Genomic DNA, 16,121 nt, shown 5'->3' with positions numbered 1-16,121 from the left:
ACGAAATCGATAAATTTCGGAGTATCTCATCAAGTGGAAGAACTTATCCGCTGAAGATTCCACATGGGAGGATGAGAATTTTATACAGAAGCATCCAAAACTACTCAAGTGTTGAGGACAACGCTTTTCGGAAGGAGAGGGGCATGTTAGGTGTTATGAAACCAGCTCACAAAAAGATAGAAAAGGTAGATGAACGCCTTAGAATTCAGCCTCTTCGAGGGGGCAACCTCCTTTACATTACATAAATGAACAATTCTCTAATGATTCAAATTACAAAACCTCATTTCTATATATAGGAGTCTAAGGGTTCACAATATAACCAAGCCGACCTAACAATAATAATATAAAGACACAAAAATAACAATAGAGGGATTCTATGGGGCACAGTAATAACAATATGGTGACAATAGGGGCACAACAATATTAATGAGGGATACAACTATGATAGTAATGGGGGAATCACTAGTATTATAGGGACCCAACATGCCCCTCTCCTTCAAAAAAGTGTTGTCCTCAATGCTTGAGTAGTTCTGTATGCTTCTGTATAAAATTCTCATCCTCCCATGTGGAATCTTCAACGGATAAGTTCTTCCACTTGATGAGATACTTCGAAATTGATCGATTTCGTAGTTGTCGAGTTCTTGTTTCTATAACTGCTTCTGGTTCCAATATAATTTTTCCTTCCTCATCAAGTTCTAGCAATATTGTTTGAACTGGGATCTTGTCGCCTATAACCTTCTTTAAACATGAAACATGGAGAACTGGGTGTACTTGAGAAGCTAAAGGAAAATCCAATTTGTATGCCATAGTACCAATCTTTTGCAACACCTTGTACGAACCATAATACTTTGGTGATAATTTATTATCCTTCTTAGCTTGCTTGAGGGACATTTGTTTATATGGTTGTAGCCGTAGGAATACCCAGTCATCTACATCAAAACTTCTTTCGCTACGATGTTGATATACCTATTGTTTCATTCTATTTTGCGCCAACACGAGGTTATCCTTTAAGAGTTGGAGAACTTGTTGTTGATGCTCGATGTGATGTTCCACTGCTTGAACCTTAGAATTTTCTCTTAAATATGATGTGATGGATGGTGGCTGATATCCATAAGGTGCCATAAATGGGGTCATTTTTGTTGCAGTATGGAAGGAAGTGTTATACCACCATTCAGCCAGAGGCAACCATTTGACCCATTGTGTCTATTTATCAGATACAAAGCAACGAAGATATCCTTCCAAACATTTGTTTACTATCTCAATTTGCCCATCAGATTGAGGATGATAAGATGAGATATGAGCTAACTGAGTACCAAGACAAGAAAATAATTCTGTCCAAAAATTTCCAGTGATAATGAGATCTCTGTCACTTACAATAATCTCTTGGTTTCCATGTAGCTTTTTAATTGTTTCCATAAATGCAGTAGCAACTATATTGGCTTTAAATGGATGTGATAATGCACAAAAATGTGAATACTTGGTAAGTCTATCAACTACCACCATGATGACACTCTTTCCTTCAGACTTGGGTAAACCTGTGATAAAATCCATTGAAACCTCCTCTCAATGTTGGCTTGGAATGGATAAATGTTGTAATAGACCTGGGGTATTAATTGTTTCAACTTTATTTTGTTGGCAAACCAAACATTCCGCCACAAACTTTTGAATATCCGATTTAAGGCCAACCAAAAAAAATTCCTTCTTAACCCTGTGGTAAGTTTTCAAAAACCTTGAGTGCCCTCCTAAGGGAGAAGTGTGCAATTCCATAAGAATATTTTGTTTGAGTTGGGAATTCTTACAGAGGTATAAGCAATCTTTGTACCATAACGAATCATTTTTCCAGCTAAATGTATCAGATGCACTAGAATATTGTTGTAACTTTTGAATAAGTGCCCCCACTTCTTTGTCATTCTTCCATTCCTTCCTTGCTTCATTTATCCAATTTGGTTGGATAATAGAAATGGCGCACAACAATGCTTCCACATCCTCATACTTTCTTGAGAGTGCATCGGCCACAACATTTTGCTTCCCTTTTTTGTAGATGATTTCAAAGTCATAACCCAACATCTTTGTGACCCATTTTTGTTGTTCTTCAGAGGATAATCTTTGTTCTAAAAAGTATTTAAGGCTATCATGATCCATTTTTACCTTGAAGTGTCTTCCCATTAGGTAGGGTCACAATTTCTTAAGTGCATGTAGTATTGCCAACATTTCATTCTCATAAATAGATTTGTGTAAATACTTTTCCTTCATTGGACGATTTTCGAAAGCAATGGGTCTTTCATCTTGCATTAAAACAACACCAATTCCATTTCCTGAAGCATCACATTCCACAATAAAGGTTTTTGTGAAGTCTGGTGTAGCTAAGACTGGTGCTTGGCACATTGCCTCTTTAAGATGTTCGAAGGCCTTTGTTGCTTCAGGAGTGCATGAAAATGCATCTCTCTTCAATAATGTTGTTAGAGGTGCCGTTATTCTCCCATAATTCTTAACAAACTTGCGATAATACCTTGTCAACCTGAGAAATCCTCGCAGATGCTTTATGGATGTGGGGATTTTCCATTCCTTGACGGCTTTAATTTTTCTAGGGTCTACCTTAACACCTTCATGAGGTACAATATGACCCAGATATTCCACCTCTTGTACTCCAAAGAAACATTTGGAGCTTTTTGCATATACTTGTTTTTTCTCCAATAGTTGTAACACCCTGTCAACATGTTCAACATGATCCTTCTAAGACTTGCTGTAGATTGGTATATCATCAAAAAATACTAACACAAATTTTCTAAGGAAGGGTTTTAAAATGGAATTCATCAAACCTTGAAATGTAGAAGGTGCATTTGTAAGGTCAAAAGGCATGACCAAAAATTCATAATGACCCTCGTGTGTTCTAAATGCTGTTTTCGGAATGTCTTCAATCTTCATTTTGATTTGATGATATCTTGAACGAAGATCCAACTTGGTGAAGTAAATTGATCCATGCAATTCATCCAATAATTTATCAATGTCAAGAATGGGAAATTTATCTTTAATAGTGAGCTTGTTGAGCTCCCTATAATCCGGACACATGCGCCATGATCCATCCTTCTTGTGCACCAATACTACTGGAGCAAAGAAAGAACTTTGACTAGGTTGAATTATACCAGCCTCTAGCATTTCTGCAACCATATGTTCAATTTCACTCTTTGGGCATAAGGATATCTGTATGGCCTGATGTTTGGAGGAACACTTCCTGGAATCAAATGAATAGTATGATCTTGATCACGAATAGGTGGGAGACCTTTGGGAGTCTCAAATACCTTGGAATGATTGTCCAAGACTTTTTGGAGATATGGAGAAATAGGTGATTTTGATGTGGAAACATCTAGTGAACATAATTATGCAATTACACCTCGTTGTTCATTATTTAGAAGATTTGTCATACCGTTAGAGTTGATTATCTTTCCCGGTTTCCCTACAATACCCCTTAACTCAACTTCCTTTCCATATGCAAAAAATTTCATGAAATGTTCTTGAAAATTAAAAGCTATTGTACCCAAGGATTGTAGCCATTGGACTCCTAGTACAACATCAGCACCTCCCATTGGAATGGAAAGCATTGGGCTATTCAATACATATTCTCCCATGGATAGCTTGATATTATGGCACTTTCTAAAGAAATTTATGGTTCCTCCACTTGCAACCATTACTTGACACTCTCGTGTTGGATATAGGAAGCAATTCAATTCTTTTGCTATCTTACAATGAATAAAATTGTGGGTACTTCTTAAATCAATCAACACTATTACCCTTTTCTTCTTGATATGTCCTTCTATCTTGATAGTTTGAGGAATGGTAATTCCAGCCAATGCATTACAGGATATGGTCAGATTCATTTCTTGTTTATCTAGGGTTTGTTTATGGAGTATACCCTCTTCTTTTGAAATTTCTTGTTCTTTTCTTCCTCCTCTTCACAATCTATGTAGAATAATTTCTTCTCAGAATACTTCTGACCTTTAGTGTATTTTATATCACAACTGTAACGAAGCCCTTTTTCTATTTTTTCTTCCAATTGTTGTGGTATCAACCTTATAGGTTGTGGAAGGGTAGGAGCAACAACACTTCCATCTTTATAGTTGTGAGTGGTAGGCTTCATGGTTGCCATAATTTTGCTTTCCATTTTTCTTGCTAACCTGAATGCCTTCTCCAATGAATCAGGTTCCCAAAGGTGAACATCATGTTGGATATTATCCTTTAAAGTCCCTATGAACATATCAATCCTATGCTCCTCTGGAATATTTTTTACCATTATGTTCAATTTCTGGAAGTCCTCAATGTGCTCCACCATTGAACCCTTTTGTTTGAGACTTATCAATTAGCTAAAAAAAGTGTTGCTTTTTGTATCCTCATAATGTGCTATCAATTCTTCCATAAAAATTGCCCAAGTGACAATTTGTTTACGAGAGCAAAGACATCGATACCATACAAACTGATTTGGTTCCAAATAAAGTTGCAATACGTACCTTTTGTGTGTTTTGCACATTATGGAGATCGAAAAATTGCTCCATCTGTAGTATCCATGTTGCGGGATCCTTGCCATCAAACTTCCTCATATCGATTTTTGCAATATGGTGGGTCTTCAATCCAACATTAGAGTCTATGAAATCATGATTAACATTTCTTTTGTTCTCATCATGAGTTTCCTTTACTACCCTTTCACCATTAGTGACCATTTCTTGTAGCAAATTATTCAAATTTATCTTCAATTCTTCCATCTTATCGTCCATGCCATTCATCTTAGCTTCCATCTTAGCATCCATGCCATTCATCTTAGCTTCCACGTCATTCATCTTGGCTTCATTTGCCTTTAGTGAGTGAAATTTGTTGTACTTGGTTTTGTAATTTTGATATATCATGTTTCATTTCTTCCTCTTCTTCATGAGTCATGCTAGATATTTCAGGTTGCTTACTAGGTGTTTGCATTTTATTTCCTCGGGGCATCAGTTACCGATAATAATGCTTCACTATGCCTTTTGAATTTCTTCAAACTATTTTTTCAAACCAAGCTTATGCAAAAAGTTAAAAAATCTACGCACCTTTTTTCACTTTGTAGGAGCTCGATATTGCATCTGATGTATATCTCTAATTTCGGATCCCCTGTTATGAAATTGCGATCTATAGTAGCCCTCTGTGTCCTCTTCCCAATTCCACTAGTCTGATTGAATTTAGATTCTCCAAGAAAGAGTTATGCACAATCTCCCAAGATGACCTGATTATATACCTTTTCAGAAGATCAAACTTGTATGAAGTGCCACGTTTCACTGTTTTGACCTTAGGATCTAAAAGATATAAACAAGAAACTATAGTCCGTCCTCTTTCTGCAACTTCTTACAAAATTTCAATCTGATGCTCAAGACAAAAGTTATGACGATTTTCCCAAGGTCACCTGTTTGGAATGTAATTCAGGAGTATGCAAAAAGCCCAACTTCCTCAGATCATATCTCCACAAATTTTGAGCGAAAAGATATGAAATTCAGACCCGAGGTTCAACGCGATTTCATCTCAAATGGGTTTTTTTTCCCACTTTTGAAACGTCATAGAAAAAAGTTGTAGCGAAAATTCCACGATGACCTATTTGGAGCAGCGAAACCCTAGAATCCAAAGCTCTGATACCAAATGTTATGAAACCAACGCATAAAAAGATAGAAAAGATAGATGAACGGCTTAGAATTCAGCCTCTTCAAGGGGGAAACCTCCTTTACATTACATAAATGAACAATTCTTTGATGATTCAAATGACAAAACCTCCTTTCTATATATAGGACTCTAAGGGTTCACAATATAACCAAGCCGACCTAACAATAATAATATAAAGGCACAAAAATAACAATAGAGGGATTCTATGGGGCACAGTAATAACATTATGGGGACAACAGGGGCACAACAATATTAATGAGGGATACAACTGCAATAGTAATGGGGGAATCACTAGTATTATAGGGACCCAACATTCAAAAGTTTTTGGCGGAATGTTTGGTTTGCCAACAAAATAAAGTTGAAACAATTAAGACCCTAGGTCTATTACAACCTTTATCCATTCCAAGCCAATGTTGGGAGGAGGTTTTAATGGATTTTATCACAGGTTTACCCAAGTCCAAAGGAAAGAGTGTCATCATGGTGGTAGTTGACAAACTTACCAATTATGCACACTTTTGTGCATTATCGCATCCATTTAAAGCTAGTACAGTTTCTAATGCATTTATGGAAACAATTCAAAAGCTACATGGAAACCCAAAGATTATTGTAAGCGACAGAGATCCCATTTTCACTAGAAATTTTTGGAGAAAATTATTTTCTTGTCTCGGTACTCAGTTAGCTCATAGATCATTTTATCATCCTCAATTTGATGGGAAAAATGAGATAGTAAACAAATGTTTGGAAGGATATCTTTGTTGCTTTGTATTTGATAAATAGATACAATGGGTCAAATGGTTGCCTCTGGTTGAATGGTGGTATAACAATTCCTTCCATACTACAGCAAAAGTGACCCATTTATGGCACTTTATGGATATCATCCACCATCCATCACATCATATTTAAGAGAAAATTCTAAAGTTCAAGCAGTGGAACATCACATCGAGCATCAACAACAAGTTCTCCAACTCTTAAAGGATAACCTCACATTGGCGCAGAATAGAATGAAACAACAAGAATATCAAAATCATTGTGAAAGAAGTGTTATCACCCCAAGAAACTCTCCTAGGTTGTATATCAGAGATGCTCGGGAACATTACAAACTCAACAAAAACGTTGGAAAATGGTGGATGAATGGAAGGAATGATGCATATTCAAGCCAGATAACCACTTCTACTATGCTTAACCCCAGACATGGGTGAACACCCCCAGACTACAAGGATTTAGACCACCAATTACTCACAGTTTGAGGAACAGGTGAAGATGGAGAACACTGACCACACCAGAAGATACACAGGACCCTGTGATGGCCGGCTGCAACCAGTTAAAAGGTCTGTAAATCTATTTCCTAATGCACAGATAGGATGATAGCTCTTTGGCATTAAAATAACAGAAACCTACATACACATTCAATGATACATACTAGATTCTAACACAGAGGTGGGATGACAGCCCCTCTAATGCTAAACATCAAGAGCACATGAACAAATGCATATCAGGCACAACCTGGAACAAAGAAGAAGTGGAAAGTGAGCAATTAACAACAAAAGAAGCTTGTATTAGCTAAAAATGAAGACCAGACGCTACAGGTATCACAGTAGTTACAGTCTTCAGAAGTTGAACCTTACATCAAAATAACATTCATCAACCCCATTACATCTTCTTTTTGGGTATATATGGAGGTTGAATACAAAAAATCTCTGCTAACCTATGCATGGAGGGGTCATAATTGACCACCAACCACATTTACTATCAGATATGGTCTTTGATACAATTTGATTGTTCTAATGGACAAAATGACCCTTCTGCTGTGCAGCCGTCCTTCTCTAAGCAGGCGGAGTACCATATGGGACAAAAACTCCATAACTGGTGAATGAATTCAACTGCTCGAGGCAGTACTTTCCTTCCTCGGCCGTGCTGTCTCTTGAATGCAGTGGGTGAAGTATTAACTGCAGAGTGCTGGAGGACGATCACCTTCATCCCTTGGAAGCGCGGGGCAAGCCAAAAACATGAAAATTGCGTGGAAAATGAATGAGGAGCTAATAACGAATGCCAGCCGTCGGATGGGACTGGCGAACGGCTGCGATCTCATGGTGGGAGGCATAGACAACACCGGGACAACATCAGTCGTCAGATCGTGTAAATGAACGGTGGAGATTGGATTACGGAGGCCATCGGGAGGGAACGCAAATGGAGGATCGTGGGCCGTCGGATTGCGGGATGGACGATCGGACGACTATCGAGAGTGGGAGCTGCAGGAGCATTAACGAGCAGGAGGAGGGTACGGCGGCGGTAAGCGGTTTTATCGCACCGCTTTACGGGAATGGGCGGTAATCGTACCGTGGGGCGCGATCCAACAGATTTGCGATGCGTGGCAGACACTACGGTGGGGAAACCACTTTCCCCGCGTGCTAACGGACGTGCAGGTCCGCGGGGCGGGAGCAGCGTATGACGTCAGATCATGAGGTGGAGGATCGGACGGCCCAGGTTTAAAAGCGCGTGTTTGGTAGATGTGATGTGACAAAGAAAGCCGCGGGCTCGGGATTTTGTTCAAGCTTAAGGTTATGAGGAAATGGTCATATGGCCATTTTAACTCTGTGCTCGGGCTAAAAACAAAAAACCCTTATATGTGATTTTAAACAAAGGACCCCTGGGAAAAGGAGAAATGAGGATGAACGAGGTGGAGGGTGGCTTAAACAGGGTTTTGAGAGAAAAAACGGAGATAAAAGGGGTTTTAAAGGAGAATAAGGAGAATGAAGGGGGAGAAGGAAACAAAGGTGTGGGGAGTTATAAGGGAATAAGGAAAATGAAAGGGAAGGATAAAATAAATTGTTGCAAACCCTTTGCAACCCAAACTAGCACTACCTGTCTTGATTTTATCCATCAAAGTTGCAAAATGTAGGAGAGCTAACAAGAAGTTTTGAGATAGGTGACTGGGTATTCCTATGGCTACAACCATATAAAAGAAATGTCTCTCAAGCAAGCTAAGAAGAATAATAAATTATCACCAAAGTATTATGGTGCGTACAAGGTGTTGCAAAAGATTGGTATTATGGCATACAAATTGGAGCTTCCTGCAACTTCTTGAGTGCACCTAGTTTTCCATGTTTCATGTTTAAAGAAGGTTATAGGTGAAAAGCTCCCAGTTCAAACAATATTGCTAGAACTTGATGAGGAAGGAAAAATCATATTGGAACCAGAAGCAGTCACAGAAACAAGAACTTAACAACTACGAAATCGATCAATTTCGGAGTATCTCATCAAGTGGAAGAACTTATCTGCTGAAGATTCCACATGGGAGGATGAGAATTTTATACGGAAGCATATAAAACTACTCAAGCGTTGAGGACAATGCTTTTCGGAAGGAGAGGGGCATGTTAGGTCCCTATAATACTAGTGATTCCCCCATTACTATTGTCATTGTATCCCTTATTATTATTATTGTGCTCCTATTGTCCCCATATTGTTATTAGTGTGCCCCATAAAAACCCACTTTTGTTATTGTTGTGCCCTTATGTTATTACTGTTAGGTCGGCTTGATTATATTGTGACCCCTTAGAATCCTATATATAGAATGGAGGTTTAGTCATTTGTATCATCCAAGAATTGTTCATTTGTGTAATGTAAAGGAGGTTGCCCCCTCGAAGAGGCTGAATTCTAAGGCATTGATCTATCTTTTCTATCTTTTTGTGAGCTGGTTTCCGAATATTGCTCCTCCCAGGTAGAACTATATACTAGTATATTATCCAGATAGATAATAACAAATAAATCTATAAAAGGGTGTAGTATATCATTCATTAATCTCATAAACACAGCTGGTGCATTACATACGTAAAATGGCATAATTAACCACTCATACAAACCTTGCTTGGTTTTGAAGGCGGTATTCCATGTATCTATTTCTTTGACTCGAACGTGGTGTGATCTAGACTTCAAGTCCAACATGGTGAAATACTTTGCTTGCTGCAACTGATCCATCATATCGTTTATTCCGGGCAAGGGGTATCTGTTCTTAAGTGTGATTTTATTCAACGCCCTGTAATCTATACACATCCGCCAAGTCCCATCCTTTGGCACAATGATGATGGGTGGCCCACATGGTGATGTACTCGGTAAAATGACACCCTCTTCCAACAACTCCTGCAATTGTTTCTTCACCTCACTTGCTTCTATAATAGACTGCGTGTACAACCCAATATTTGGAAATGGGGAGTCTGGCAATAGTTGGATCTCGTGCTCTAGTTCTCTCTTAGGTGGTAACACTTTAGGATCTTGGAAAACATCCTTGTATGCATGTAACAACTCCTCAAGTTTTTGTTTTTGTTTATTAGTACACCCCTCCAGGGACGCCTTGCCTCTTATTGACTCCTCTTCAAACTGACTTTCTCTTAAAAAAAATAAAACATACTTCTTGCTGGAACTGATCAATTTATTGGCTTGGTTGGCACTTGTGAGTGAAATTTCCAACTTTCCTTTGTGCACACTGATGATAAACAATTTTCCATCTTTGATGAGCCGGTACTAGTTAGCTCTCCTCATGAATATTTCATTATGCATGTACATGTATGGACTCCAAAACACGACTTCATAGACATCAAGGGGAACCACATCCAGATCTACTTCATAAAAAAAATCAGCACTGATAGCAAATCTAATTTTTCATTGTTTTGTTACCTTTAGCTCTACATCCTTACTTACCCATCCCAGTGGATATGGGTTTTGGATGATCACGAAAATCTAGGGCCAACTTCTTGACCATCTATGTTGCAATGAATTCCTTGTGATCCTAAGTCAAAAAGAGCATCAATCTTTGTCTTCTTGACTTATATCTTTATATGGAAGAGTTTGGTCATTTCTTTCTCTTCAAGTTGCTGAAGGCTAATCAGATTCACCTCCTTTTGCATTGATGTATATACGATCTTCTCATCCATGTTTGAGCGGATGTAACTTGGTTTCTTGATCAATGTCCATGAGATTCTTCTTTTTATTATCTTTTTTTTTTTTTTTGGGTTTAGCTCTAGATGCAACTTCCGACACTTCTCCTCTGTATGGCCATCAATGCTATAGTGATTGCTAGGATCTTTGCACTATTGTGCTATGGCTATCATATTTTTATCTTTTCCCCCTTTCTGCTTCTTCTTCCCCTCCTTAGAAGCTTCCATTTTCTCCTTCTGCTTTGATCAACTTGATTGCGCCCTTTTCAGGCCTATATTCTCTAGGTATTATGCTTGTACACAAGCCTTGTCCACCAATTTGGGCTTGAACAACATCACTTGCTCATGCAGATGGTGGTGTAGACCCCCAAAATACTTGAGGAGTATATCTAGGTTCTTTGGATACATATCCAACATTATAGCCATCTTTCTAAATTCTGTGGTGTACTCCTGCACACTTTGGCCCGACTTTTGCCTGAAGTAATGCCACTGGATCCACTAGTCCTCGACATATCCAATGGGATAAAACTATGACTTAATGAGAGTTTTGAAATCCTCCCACTTAGTCACTAGAGGTTATCCATCCAAACTCAAGCTTTCTATGCGTCTCTCCCACCAATTCAGTGCATCGCCCTCTAATTTAAGTCACGTGAATGAGATCTTTTTCCATTCCTCAATTTGATGGATGTTGAAATAAACTTCCAGTTACTGCAACTAGTGCTTTAGATTTAAAGTGTCAATCTCGACATGGTATGACTTGATATCGATTGTTTCTTTCATTTTTAACAGGGATTGATTCACGACGCTCAAACTGTGTTGATCTTTTTTGGGTTCTTTCTTCGATTGGTTCTCTCTGTATTCCCAATCTCTTGATCCCCATTCTGATTTGTCCTCTACATTCAAACCCCCATCTTCTCCAAATATCCCTAGATTATTTCTTACGACTGTCATGAGGAGGTTTACATTTTGGTTTATATCTATGACATGTTGTTCAAGCCACAAAAACCTCACCTCTACAGGATCACGAGGTTCATTTACAGATTCATCGACCATGATTAGGGTTTTATGATTTTCAACCCCGACGAACTAGATCCCCTGCAAATATCCACAAATACCCAAAGAAACCTACTCTGATACCAAATGATCTGTAAACTTTCGTGCATATTCCAATGGGCAGTTCGTCACAACAGATCTGATAATAATATATTAAAATACTAAAATTTTACACTATTACAGTTTATTAAACTTTAAGATCTGTGTATTTAACTGTAATTAGTTCATGCATACGAATATAAATTATTCAGAAAAGTAGAGAATGAAAAAATAAGCTCATACACACATAAGACACAAGATATGCTCTCTGGGAAACCCTTTCGGGAGAAAACCCAGCTGGAAGGTGAGGTCGCTTCGCTCCTTTTCTCTCTCTGGAAATATGGTTGCAGGTAAAAAGAAGTCATCTTTGTGGGTCGTGGGCTGCTAGAGTGCACAAATCCTCTATGTGTTCTCTACCTCCTATCTCTCCTGGCTATATTTTCTCAGCTGTGGGACAAAATGCTCTCGAAATAATGGAATGCCTCTTCCTCCTAGTGGTCTAGTTTAAACACAACTCGATAGCCTACTAGTGGTTAAGTTTGAATACATAAAATCTTAACTAGAATTAAAAAATAAACTCTATTATAGTATTTTACAACAAAAACACGTGGCTAGCCCCTTTTCCATGAATAATGGGGGCTGGCGCGACATCCTCCCAAACTTTAGGTTTGAAAATAAGAAGGTAAACTTCTGAGTGGCATTACTTTTGGATAAGAAACGTGATTGACGCGCTTCTTACGCTGTTGGAAAGGTATTTGTGTGTAGAATAAGATTAAAAGTTGCAACACAAAAGCGGAAAACTTTTACCCCCAAAAAACATTGTTTGATGCCTCAAAATTCTCTTGGAAGGTTTCATATGCTATTTCGCCAAACTAGGTCCCGCCGGTAAAAATGGTCCCGTGAGTTGTTTCTTCCACTTTTTCCACTCCAAATGCATCGAGATGGATGAAAATCAATATAATAATCCAATTCGGATCAAATAATAGGTTTGGAATAAATTAAACCAAATGTACATTGCGATCCATCGAACATAGTGTTGTGAAAGCATAAAATTTTCTTGTTGCCAATAATCACGTGTAGATATTGTAACACAATAATGTATATTTTCTTTAATAACGAGAAGTAATTTATTATTTTTGGCTATTGTAATAATAATAGAAAAGATCAGAACATTTTTTTGTTACAATATTAACAAACTAAAATGTAAAAGAACATTGATCATTGATGCAGAGGCATCATTCCTCGTTACATTTGTATTGCTAAGAAAATCATACCTGTTTTTTCTTAACCTCCCAGAACAATCTACATTCTACACCAAATCCTCTTTGAGAGTCTCCAACATCATTACCACATCTCTCATAGTTGGTATTTCAGTAGGTGAATCTTTCGAACAAAGAAAACCAATCCATAGAAAAAGAAAGTAGGCAATTTATGTACATTATTTTCATCAAATTCATCTCTATCCAACCGACTAAAAATATTTTTGTCAATTACCTCATTCACGTTGTTTAGAAATTCCAAGTTCACCCATTGGTGCAAATTTCAGTCATTAACAAACATTTCACTAGTTGGTTTCTTTCTAGTAATCATTTCCAATAATAAAATGGTCTAGCTATAAAAATCTCTTTTTGTGGAAATTTCCTAATCCAATCCATACTGTGCATTAAACATAACCTTCATGAGATTTTACTCCACTAGATTGTATAAAATTGTTAATGAGAAAACAAAAATAAAATGAATTTGTTAAAAGTCCCAACCTAGAGCAATGTAGCCCATGGAAAATTTCAATGCAAGTGTTGAAGTAAGTGAATCACCAATGGTTGCACCAATTAACCTTGAAATGCCAAAATCTGTTACATGGCCTATCATGTCTTCATCCAAAAACACATTGCCAGGATTTATATCACAATGCACTAATTGCACATAAGAATAATGTTGAAGATATTCTATGGCATGAGCCAAATCTATGAGAATGTGTAACCTTTTTCTTAGTCCCAATTCACACATATCCTCGCCATTGTTGTCATCATTATTAGGATATAAATGTTTCTCTAGGCTTCCATTATGCATAAATTGAAATGTTAAACCTTTGAAATAGTGGTTGGCATCGGAGGTTATGATTCTCACTAGATTTTGGTGTTGAACCTTTTGCAAGACACTACATTTGATTTTAAAACTCTTGTCAACTTGGTGATTTTCTAATTGTAGAAATTTCATAGCAACAAGTGTTCCATCACAAAATGTTCCTTTATAATCAAATTCAAGACTGCTTGTTCCCAACAAGTTGGTCTAGGAAAATCCATTGGTTGCTATGTGAAGATCTTGTTATGATATCATTCAATGCTCCAACTTTTGAAAAATGGCTCGTGAGAAGTCAAATTTTCCCATATGCATATATCATCTCCAAATGAATCCCAAAAGTAGACAACATAGTATAAAAGCAGTAACTCCACCACTTAGTAGTAATACCTTTTTCCCATATGAAAAATTGTTTCTTGGTGTTGGACATGTAGGTAATTCAAATATTTGTGGCCCATGATTTCTAATGAAGGACACCAGAATTGTTTGATTTGCAAAAGGAACTCCTTTTCAAATTTCTCCTATGAGATTGTTGAAAGACACATTCAAATGTTGAGGCATTATCAAGTTCTTGAGTGTCACTAGAATTGCAATAGACAAGGAGTTGGAAGATAGATCTAGGCTCATAAGGCTTTGTAAATTTCCAAGTAAATCTGGAATGGATCATTTAAATGAATTTCTAGATGAATTCAATTATTGTAGTTCACTACATGTTCTAAGTGTAGGTGGAATGATCTCAGTTAAACGATTGGTAGAAATGTCTATAGCTTGAGCCATTGCAATTTACGAATCACCATGGGCAAGGAGCCTCCTAAGAAATTCCATGACAAATTCAAATATAGTTGCAGATTAGAAAGTTCAAACATGTCTTGTCCTATGTTTTGAGTGAGCATCTTATGAAACAAGTTGATCAATTCCAAATTTATACAATTTCCTAAGCTGGAAAGAATGTCTCCTTATAACTGGTTTTGATGAAGGACGAGTCTTCTTAGATGTTTAAGTGGTGCAATGGAATTATGAATCTTTCTAGAAAGAATGATTTTATTAATGTCAAAGAGACCAAGTCATTGTAATTGTTCAAGGTCATCGGATACTTCATTTTAATTGATTTTTCCCTAATCCAATCTTTTTAATTGTAAAAGGTTTCTTAATGGTGGAATGATGCCACATAATAGGTTTCTACTTAAAGTTAAAAAGATTAAGCTAATAAAATTGTTTATACACATTCATCACCCTAAAAATTCCATAAATACTTGATTTTTGCAAACTAAACAGCTTAAAATTATGACTTTTAAAAATTTGTAAGATCATTTTATCTATTTTTAAACTACCCATTTTACAAAAATATTATAAAATATTTTAAATTTGCATATTAAAAATAAGTAAAATTGGGTAAGATTTCTTTTACTTAAAAAATCTTTAAAACTATTCTTGGTTAGACAAAATTTATTTCCAACATTTTAATTAATATAAATAATTTTTTAATAACAAAATGATGACGAAGTCAACCATTTTAAGAAATTTTTTCTACGGTATTTCACATGCATCCCATCCCCGCAAATTTCTGTGGACTTGACTAGCCATTTTCCCTTTCGTATTTCACACGGCAAAGACGAAAATAATGATGAAATCGAGAATGCTAACATTTTTCCTTTCGTCTCTCACGCTCATCGTATTACTCATGTAAATCCCTTTGAAAACGAGTAGCAATCTTTTCATTTCTTAATGCTCATATTTCACACGGCAGCAAACATAAAAATAGTAAAGTCAACAACTTTAAGAATTTTTTCGTTGAAAACGAGTAGCGGTTTTTTCGTTTCGCAATGCTCGTATTTCACATGGTAAAAATTAAAATAGTAAAGTCAACAATTTTAAGAGATTTTCGTTTAGTAATTTTTCGCTTTAGTAATGTAAATATTTGATATTTTAATCCTTTAGGTGCAGAAATATTTGATATTTTAATTGATGAGGTGTAGGCTAGTGAGTTTGCTTGGCGTTGGCGTTTAGTTGCTGCTAGGTTAAGAGGTCAATTATGGGTTTAGTTTAGTTGCAGCTAGGTTAAGAGGTCAATTATGGGTTTAGTTGCAGCAGGTTAAGATTTTATTTTAACAGGAGGGTCGAAGGTGAAAGTCGTCTAAGCCTCACATAATCTTGTTAAAGGTAAATTGGTTTTTTTCTATCTAATAAAAAATCTGGCCTTCATATATACTGAATTTAGTTAAAATATATATATAATTAATATTTTACGAAAAAAAATATTATAAATATTTTTTATATAAAAATAAACTATATAAAATATTTTCTAATATAATTTATAATAAAAACATCATACACAATTTACTT

The sequence above is a fragment of the Pinus tabuliformis genome, chromosome 1_2 (assembly GCF_031772625.1).
Source record: "Pinus tabuliformis cultivar Carrire ecotype Pingquan chromosome 1_2, CPIR1, whole genome shotgun sequence".
NCBI lineage: Eukaryota > Viridiplantae > Streptophyta > Pinopsida > Pinales > Pinaceae > Pinus > Pinus tabuliformis.
This window is presented reverse-complemented; position numbering follows the sequence as displayed.